The sequence below is a fragment of the Crocuta crocuta genome, unplaced genomic scaffold (genome assembly GCF_008692635.1).
Source record: "Crocuta crocuta isolate KB4526 unplaced genomic scaffold, BGI_CrCroc_1.0 scaffold72, whole genome shotgun sequence".
NCBI classification, from domain to species: domain Eukaryota; kingdom Metazoa; phylum Chordata; class Mammalia; order Carnivora; family Hyaenidae; genus Crocuta; species Crocuta crocuta.
Genome location: NW_027529427.1, coordinates 5,735,401 through 5,744,052, shown reverse-complemented (window position 1 = coordinate 5,744,052; position 8,652 = coordinate 5,735,401).

The following is an 8,652-nucleotide window of genomic DNA, read 5'->3' as shown; positions in this document are numbered from 1 at the left end:
TTGTCCCAATCTTCTCTAGAGCATCCCCAAGCGCTACTCATGCGCTGCCCTTCCCTACAGTGGTTCTAGGCTCAGTGGAGGGACAGAGGGAATGGGGGAGGCAGCAGCTCCTGCATCGGCGGAAGGGTCCCAGGTGCAGGGGCCGGCTTCACAGGCAGGCTAATGCTGGGTCAGAGAGCGCTGTCCCAGCCGGCAAGTCAGTGCCCTCCGTGGAGTGGTTTAGGAATATTGGATTTGCTGGGTCAGTAAATTTCCACTGGTGCATGGCAATAAACCTCAGGCTTCATCATGCGTCCCTGTGCCTGGCGGTCTGGCCTTATCTCATCCTCCCTGAAGCCACCTGCCCTCTTTGATAAGTGCTAATAACAAATCCTTTCTTTCTTTCTGTCTCCCTGGAGTGAATGGGTCAGTGTACGCACGTCTGTGGGCTCGGGTACATCTGTCCAGCACAATGCCTTGCACACCAGGCCCTTCAGGGGACGCAACAGGGATGCTGCTTGGGCTTAGGATGAAAGATGGTGCTGGTTTAGGACTTTCTTGGGAAAAAGGGCCCAAGAGGTGGGTATCACACAGGATGGGCCGCCAGCCTATGCTTCTAGGGCTCAGCTTTTACTGCTTCCTCTCTGTAAACCACCTCAAAGAAAAGACTGTTGTTCTTGGTGAGTGTCCATTCCTGCTCTTTGCTTAAAGCCTCCCCTGCTCTAAGCCTAGGCACATTTTTTCTCAAGAGCGACTGTCCCTGGCTCACAAGCCCCTCAAACACCCTCACTGCTTCACTCACGAGTTTGGTGGTATTTAAGAGCGCCTGTGTGTTTATGAGCACAGTGTGCGAGACACTGTATGAAGGGCTGGCTTGCAAAGGTGATGGACACAGCCCGTGCTCTCAAGGAGTGCAATCGTGGGGGCAGGGAGGGTGCCGAACAGGCAATGCCGTGCTGGGACGGGCTCTGGAGCTCCAATGAGGGGCCCCGGACTTCAGGAGGAGGCCACACGGATGCCACCTGGGCAGTGAAAGTTAGCCAGTCAGAGGTGTGCAGAAAGGGAGTGCCACGTAGAGGAAGTGGCAACTTTGATATGTGTTCATCTTGGAGGGAGTGTAGGCAGAAGAGGGTGGGGGTGATGGGGTCCACAAGAAGAGTAGGGGAAGGAGGAGGTGGGGAAGCACCTATGTAGGTGTGTGATTAGCATCCAGGGTCATCTCTGCTCCAGCCCCACCTTGCTCCTGCACATACTTTCTGCAAAGCTTCGTTTTGGCTGGCCATGTGGACGCGTCCTTGCCCGATGTCCTGGGTACTTTTCTGCCTTCTGGCTTTGCGTAGCCATTCCCCTCCCAGCACACCCTTCCTCCCGCCCTCTGCCTATCCAGTCCCGCCCATCTTCCCATTTCACAGGTGGGAATTTCAGGGCTGCAAGTCTGGAGAGTGCCTGGAACTACCTCGTTCAAGCGGCTTATTTTGTACTTGAGGGACTAGAGACCACAAAGGTAACTAGTATCCTGAGGTTTTGTTCCTTAGGTGGCCCAAGGTGACCATACAACTGGAAGGCCCTTCCTAATGACACTGGCTTGCCCTGTGCACACCCTGCCTTGAGCCCCCATTGATTTGTTATCAAGTATTTATTGAGCCCCCGCTGCTGGTCAGGCATTGTACTGGGTACACAGCACTGAGAAAAACAGACCCAGTCCCAGCTGCCCTCAGGTTCATGGTCAAATAGGAGAGTGAGACAGCAAACAGTCACTCAAGCAAATGTGTACTTTATTTAAAAAAAATTTATTTTTTAATGTTTACTTTTTAGAGAGAGAGAGAGAGAGAGTGAGCCCGCGAGCGTGAGCGGGGATGAGCAGAGAGAGAGGGAGACACAAAATCCGAAGCCGGCTCCAGGCTCCCAGCTGTTAGCTCAGAACCTGACCCGGGTCTCAAACTCACAGACTGCAAGATCATGACTCGAAAGTTGGATACTTAACCGACTGAGCCCCCCAGGCGCCCTGTCAATGGGTACTTTCACGCTGGGCTGAGTGCTGGACAGGAAGAGGTGGGTGGTGCTGAGGCTGTATTTGCTGATGGGCAGGGGAGCTTCCGTGTGGCCTGCAGGGGCAGCCAGCAAACCAGAAGAAACCCTTTTGAAGAATTTGCAAGAACTCAGGGATGAATACAACTAAGTCAGGCAGTGGGTTGGGCAAGAGCATTCCAGGCAGAGGGAATAGCATGGGCAAAGGCTCCGAGGAGAGAGCAAGCTCAGGGGGTTTGCTGGCTGGGGCATAATGAGCAAGAGAAGGTTACTTACTTGCACATGGTGCTGGACAGGTAGGCTGGGGCCAGGGATGCCAGCCCCTCAGGGTGTTTCAGGAGTTTGGATGGCAATATCAAAGTAGACTAGTGCGCGCGCGCGCACACACACACACACACACACACACACACACACACTCCTAATCTCAGGAAAATGGGAAGCCTCTGGACAGATTAAAGTAGGAGAGCACCGCGAGTGAGAAGACAGTGTTGATGCCCCAGGAAGAGGACCCGGGGCCGAGGTGGGAACGGGAGCTGGTCCTGGGCCGAGGCAGGAGCCCAGGTGAGGCAGGGTGTAGGATGGCCCAGGACAGTGTCCGTGGAGACAGAAGTAGAAGGTGGCTCTTTGGACGCAACTTGTGTTTGATTGGGGGTGGGAGAAGTGACAGTGCCAATGAGGAGTCAAGGGTGAGTGCTGGGCTCCCGGCATAAGGAATGGATGGGGTGAGTGTTAGGCTGTTTATTGAGAAGGGGAGGGTATGGCCGGGGGAGCCAGGCTAGGGCAAGGTCAGTCCCTGTGGGGCATGCGAAATCGGAGCTGCCTGGGAGGCAGCAAGTGGGGCTGCCAAATGGGAGCTGGGTATGTGCGCTTGGGGCTTGGGAGACAGGCAGAGCCAGGTAAACATTTAGGTGACGTTGGCAGGTGGATGGCACCGTGACAGATGGGATGGCCAAATGCAGGAGTGTTGGGCCCAGGACAAGGGGGCCCAGAACTGAGGGCATGAGGACGAGGAACGGCCAGTGCTCACCCTTAGAATTTGAGCCACACAACACATTGATTATGTGTTGAATCTTTGTTCAATTGCATTGTAGTTAGGTGGGGACTGGGACCATATTTACTATAATAACTGTGTTGATAATGTTAATAGCACCTCAGGTCCTTTGAACATCTCTGTTTCAGACATTGTGCTGTGTGCATTACAGTTTTAACCTTTAATCCCTAGTTTCTTTAAAAATTTTTAAAAAATATTTATTCTATTTTTATTTTTGAGAGAGGGAGAGACAGAGTGTGAGCAGGGGAGGTGCAAAGAGAGAGAGGGAGACACAGAATCCGAAGCAGGCTCCGGGCTCTGAGCTGTCAGGACAGAGCCCAACATGGGGCTCAAACTGACGAACCACGAGATCATGACCTACAGTGAAGTCAGATGCTTAACTGACTGAGCCACCCAGGTGCCCCTAATCCCTAGCTTCTTACTGCCTGGGGAGGTGTGTATTATCATCTCCATTTTGTGGTTGGGGAAACTGAGATACTTGTGGGTAAGTGGTCATTCTAGGTTTCCCGGCAGTTCTAAAATAACCTGCTCCAGAAGGGGTTTGGATGCAGGTCCATCTAGTCGCAAAGCCCAGAGTGTTTCCATGACATTATTTTGCTAGAACTCTGTTCTCTGTGGTTGGGTCAGGTGGTGGGTATGGGCAGGGGTTATTGACGGCATCTGAACCTTAATTTCTCGTAGAATTGGGCCCCACGGTCACGAGGGCATGTGGCATGTGCTGAGTGGTGCGGGTTTTCTGACGGCCCATACATACCTTTCACCTGGCTCCTCATTATCTAGAAGCCTTATTTCCAGTGCTCCTGGCTGGGTCACGAGTGGTCCGGTTGGTCTCTATTTGTGGCCTGGTTTTCTCGGAGCTGACTACTTGCAGCATCACCAGCACACGCTCTGACCAGTGTGCTCACTTCTCACTTGTGGAGTGTGGACGCACAGCCGAGGGTCTCTTCACAGTCATGGCTCCTCAGTAGCTGGGAGTGGCCTCTGACAGGGGCCGATCATGGCCAGCTCTTGAGCTCTGAGAAGTGACTGCAGTACTAGGGAGCCTGCACGAGTTCACTGGGGGCTCAGTGGAGGCAGACGTGCATTGTCCTCAGAGCACCTCTCAAAGGCCCTCTGTCCCCACCCTGGATGAGGAGGGGTTCACGAGTATCTTGGCATCTGTCTTGTTTCGGTCAGTCTTCCCTGGGTTCCGTTTCCTGCCTCTCCTGAGTCTTCCTCCAGAATGGCGCTCGGATCCATAAGTTTATTTATCCGTCTGTCTGTTTCCTCACCCATCCCATGCTGCTCTATGTATTGGGAATATGGCTCTGAACAAAACAGTTGACCTTGTGGCCTTTACCCCCTGTTATCTGTAGCTGGGAATTTTACATTTCCTGAGTTCCCTCGTCAGGTTCTGATGGCCTCAGATAGCCTGCTTTCCAGGAACAATTCCATAGATTTCTGGCTTGTGTCCCGTTCTCTGGTTAATGAACTTGGGGCTCTCAGGCTATCCTTAGAGAGAACCCAGGACTTAGGCATGGTGGTCTTCCTCTCCCCTCTACCTATCTACAAATTCTGAGTACCCGCCCTGTGGTGGTCACTGTGACAGGCCCCGGTGGGTGATGGAATGGTTCAGACCCAGCCCCTAACTCCTTGGGGAAGCCTGGTGGCCAGAGCAGAGGCATGTGGACAAACTATAATTGCAGGCTGAACAAACAGCTGGGGGCTCAAAGGAGGGAGGAACAAACCTCTTCCCAGAGAGTGAGGTAAATGGACCACGGTTGATAGACTGTCTGGAGCAATCCTGTCTAACTGTGAACCTGGTCACTGCAGCCAAACCCTGTTTGTTTGTTTTCCTTACTAGTCTCAGAAACTTAACACATAAAAACCAGAACTACCCCTAGTTCTTTTTGACTCCGACCTTTTCACTGGCATTGTTACTGTCCTCCTGAATCCTGGCCAAGTATGGTAACATGTGACCTTGTAGCTGTTTAATTTCCATGGCAAAGAGGAGACTTGCCCTGCCTCTGGACCCTTCTAACCATTCCTTGCCTGCTGAGCCTTCGGGAGATTGCCTCCCTCCTAGGGACCTCCCCGGCCTTCTTTTCTTTGGGCACCATGGGTAAACGGTTTGCTTGGCAATTAAAGCATTTTCTATATTGCTTAGAAAGATCCCAATTTTGGAGTTTAAAAATTGGGATGAGGTAAGCCTCCCTTCTACAATGGTGGCCTGTCTCACACATTCCCTAGGATAGCAAGTGCCACCTCGTGTCTAACCTAAATTCTCGATGAGGCTGCCCTGTTTGAAGCTTGAAGGTACAGGATACCTCATGAGCTGCACACGGTGCCAAATACAGAAATATTCAGCGCAGGTCAGGAAGGGGATCTGTGTTGGTCCATCAGCTCTGATTGTGTGTGGGTGAGAGACCAAAGCTGCGCTCTCTCACTGCAAGCCTGAGGAGCTCGGAAAGAGGCAGAGAGAGCTTGGCATTTACTCGGAGCCCACATCTCCCCAGTTGCCAGTCAGCGGAGATGTTGCATGTTGATTTCACGTATTCACTTCTCTTTCTCCCCTCTGGGAATTCTGTACTCACTTCACTTTTTTTTTTTTTTGTCGTTTAAAAAAAAAGGCATGGCAAGGCAGCTCTGCCTTGTTCACATGCTCAGAGATTCTCAAGGGCAGGCTGTATCTTTCAGCTCTCCTGAGCAGGGTGAGCAGTTGAGTGGATCGGGGGTGGGCAGGAGACATAGAGTCTCAGACTACCTTTGATCTCTGGAGGTTACTTATGTACCCCAAATATTAAGAACAGAACGGGACAACCACAGCAGCTGATCTCACTTCTTCATGCTGCTGCCAGGCTCAGCTTCCTAGGGCACCAATTTTGTCATGTGCCTCCACTCCTTGGGAAGCTCCAGGATGAAGTCCAAACTTTTCCTGTGTCATGCAAGGCCGTGCACAGTAGCTCACTTTGACTCTCAGGCACAATTTCCTGCTCCAGGGAGGCCTGTCTCCTCACTGTCCCCTCCATGTATCATACTCATGCCTTCCCGGGATGCCCTCCCACCTCCTCTTTTGCTGTCCATACCTGCACCAGGGGGCATAAGAGACAGCTCTTTGCTGGTCCTGTCATGGAATGTGCTATATCACTCGCTTTGGGCTTCTCTAGGTACGGTCTTGGAGTGGGGGCAGAAGGCGCTTTTTTCGCCCCCTTGAGGTCCTTTTATCTAATGACCTCTCTCTCATCAGGACATGTAATTTCAGGTTCCCTTTTGTGCTTTTAGATTCTGTCTCTTAGACTGGAAGATTCCCAAGGGTGGGAACTGGTTTAGAAAGCAAGAGTGAAGAAATGGGCTTTGAAATCATATAGTTTCCTCATCTGTAACATGGGGATAATAAACCCTATTCTGTAGGTTTGTCATGAGGATTCGGTGAGTTATGGTGTGTGAAGCTGGGTGCCTGGGATACAATAAGCACTTATGAATCTCTGTTGCTCTGATTATTCTCACAATGGCTGAGCCAGGTGCCCTGAGGGGACATCACTGAACTTTGTTAATGGACCAAAAACTGGACTTCAATGCCCTTCCCACAAGGGTGACCAGGAACGAGCAGAACTGTTACTGGGAGCCTTCTCTTTCCTTGTCCTTCACCCTGGCCCACCAGGAAACAGCTTAAATCCTCTTAGAAATGAAGGTGAAGATCCAGGGACAGTGCAGAAGCTATTCTCGCTGAACAAGGTGGGAATCGAGGGGGAAAGAATTAAGAAGGTAGAGGGGCCAGCCTGGGCGGGCCCTGGCTGACATCACCTAATCTCTGTCTGAGACTAGTGATAACAGGCCCTTGCATTTGCTCCCTTTACTTACATCTGCCAGCTCACTTTATTTTCGCAACGCCTCTTGGGGGGAGGCTCTATTAACCCCCATGTTAAGGAGGAGGAAATGGTAGCTCAGAAAGGCAAACTTCCTTGTCCTTGATCACACAGCTCAAAATTGAGCTCAGAGTGAAAAACGGGTCTCCTGACCCGCCGTCCAGCTGGTAAATGATCTCTCCTGCGTCAAAGAAGTCATGTTATGAGAACGGAGTGGCAGCCCGGAGCCCATGGGAGCTGGTCTGAAGAGGAAAAATGGCATTAGCCATTCCAGTCGGGTGGCAGTGGGTTCAGCCGGGAGCCAGCCAGACACCTGCCCCTCGTCTGTAGGAAGCATCCAGAAGACCACTGTACCCAACCAGGAGACCGAGGTGCCATGGCTGTGACACTCATTAAGTTTCATTGCTGGGCAGCCATCTAAGTGGGGAAGGGGCTTAGAATGGTAACACCACTGCAGGTCCCTTTAGAGAAGTGGGGTGCCAGCACTTCTCTGAGCCAGTGAGGGTGCAGACTCAGCATGGGACTACCGCAGCCGACCTGCGATGAGGATCTTCTGGTCCCTGTGGTTGGAATTAATGTCCCCTTCCCTCTGGGCCACAGCCAATTATGTTCTTGCCCATCGCATTGGTGATTAATGTCCTTCTGTCTTCCTGACTAGATTGTGTGTGTCTGAAGGGCAGGGAGCAGCACAACTTATATAGGTTTCCTCAAGGGCCATGCTCAGCCACATAGCAGGGTGGAATAAATGTCTGATGGGATCCAGGGTGGACATTTCACACCCCCACTCCGAGGGAGGGGCAGGAATTCCTCTACCCAGCCATCCTTGTCTAGCGCCTCCTAGAGGCCAAGGCCGGTGTTAGGTGCTGGGATACAGGGTCTGGAAACTACTTGGCCCTGCTCTCTGGGGCTCTCAGCACTCTCTTGCTAGGGGCAGAAAAGAGACGTGGGCTCCCCGCCCTCCCTCTCCTTCCCCCCCGCCCCCCGCCAGNNNNGTGCAGTTGTTTTTTTTGTTTTTTTTTTTTACAGGGGGATGAAGGGCTCCTCCTGGATGTTCCCCAAGTCCCTCAGCTAGAGGATTCCTCTCCCTTGACCAGCCCCTTTCGTGCCCTCCTCCCGGGGGAGAGGACCCTGCCTGTGTCCAAGAGCACTCCTACGTCACCCTTGGCATAGGCAGGATTCAGAGGGGGCAAGGCAGGACCTTACCTCTGGCNGTGTGTGTGTGTGTGTGTGTGTGTGTGTGTGTGTGTGTGTAGCAGGGAGACCGTGTGCCCCGGGTCGGACAGGCCCCCGTGTGCACGGGGGGCGGCGGCCAGCTCGAAAGTGGCCGCGCTTCTTTCCTCCTCCTGTCCTCCCCAGCCCTTTCCTCTGGTTTCTTTGGGTCATCGGTACCTCCAGCCATTCTCTTTCTCTCGCCGCCCCCCTTTCTCCTGTAGTAGAGACTGGCGCCTTCCGATGAAGGTTCTGGTTTACCCCCAGCTCCAGAGCCCTTGACATTTAGCGAGGGCTCGCGGCGCACTTGTATAGGCACACAGCAGAAAGCTAATCCTATTAAAGATAGTGTGTCATTGGGGAGGGGGAGGCCGCCCGCCCCCCGGCAGGCCCTTGCTCATTGGTCGAATGCAAAGCAGGGGGGCGGGGCCGAGGGCTCGGGGAGGGGGCTCCGCGCAATTTTGGAGTCAGGAGTCGGGGCTGGGATTTCGCAGGGAAAGCCCAGCGGTGGCAGCTGCGGCGGGGCCCCCGGGCCGGGCC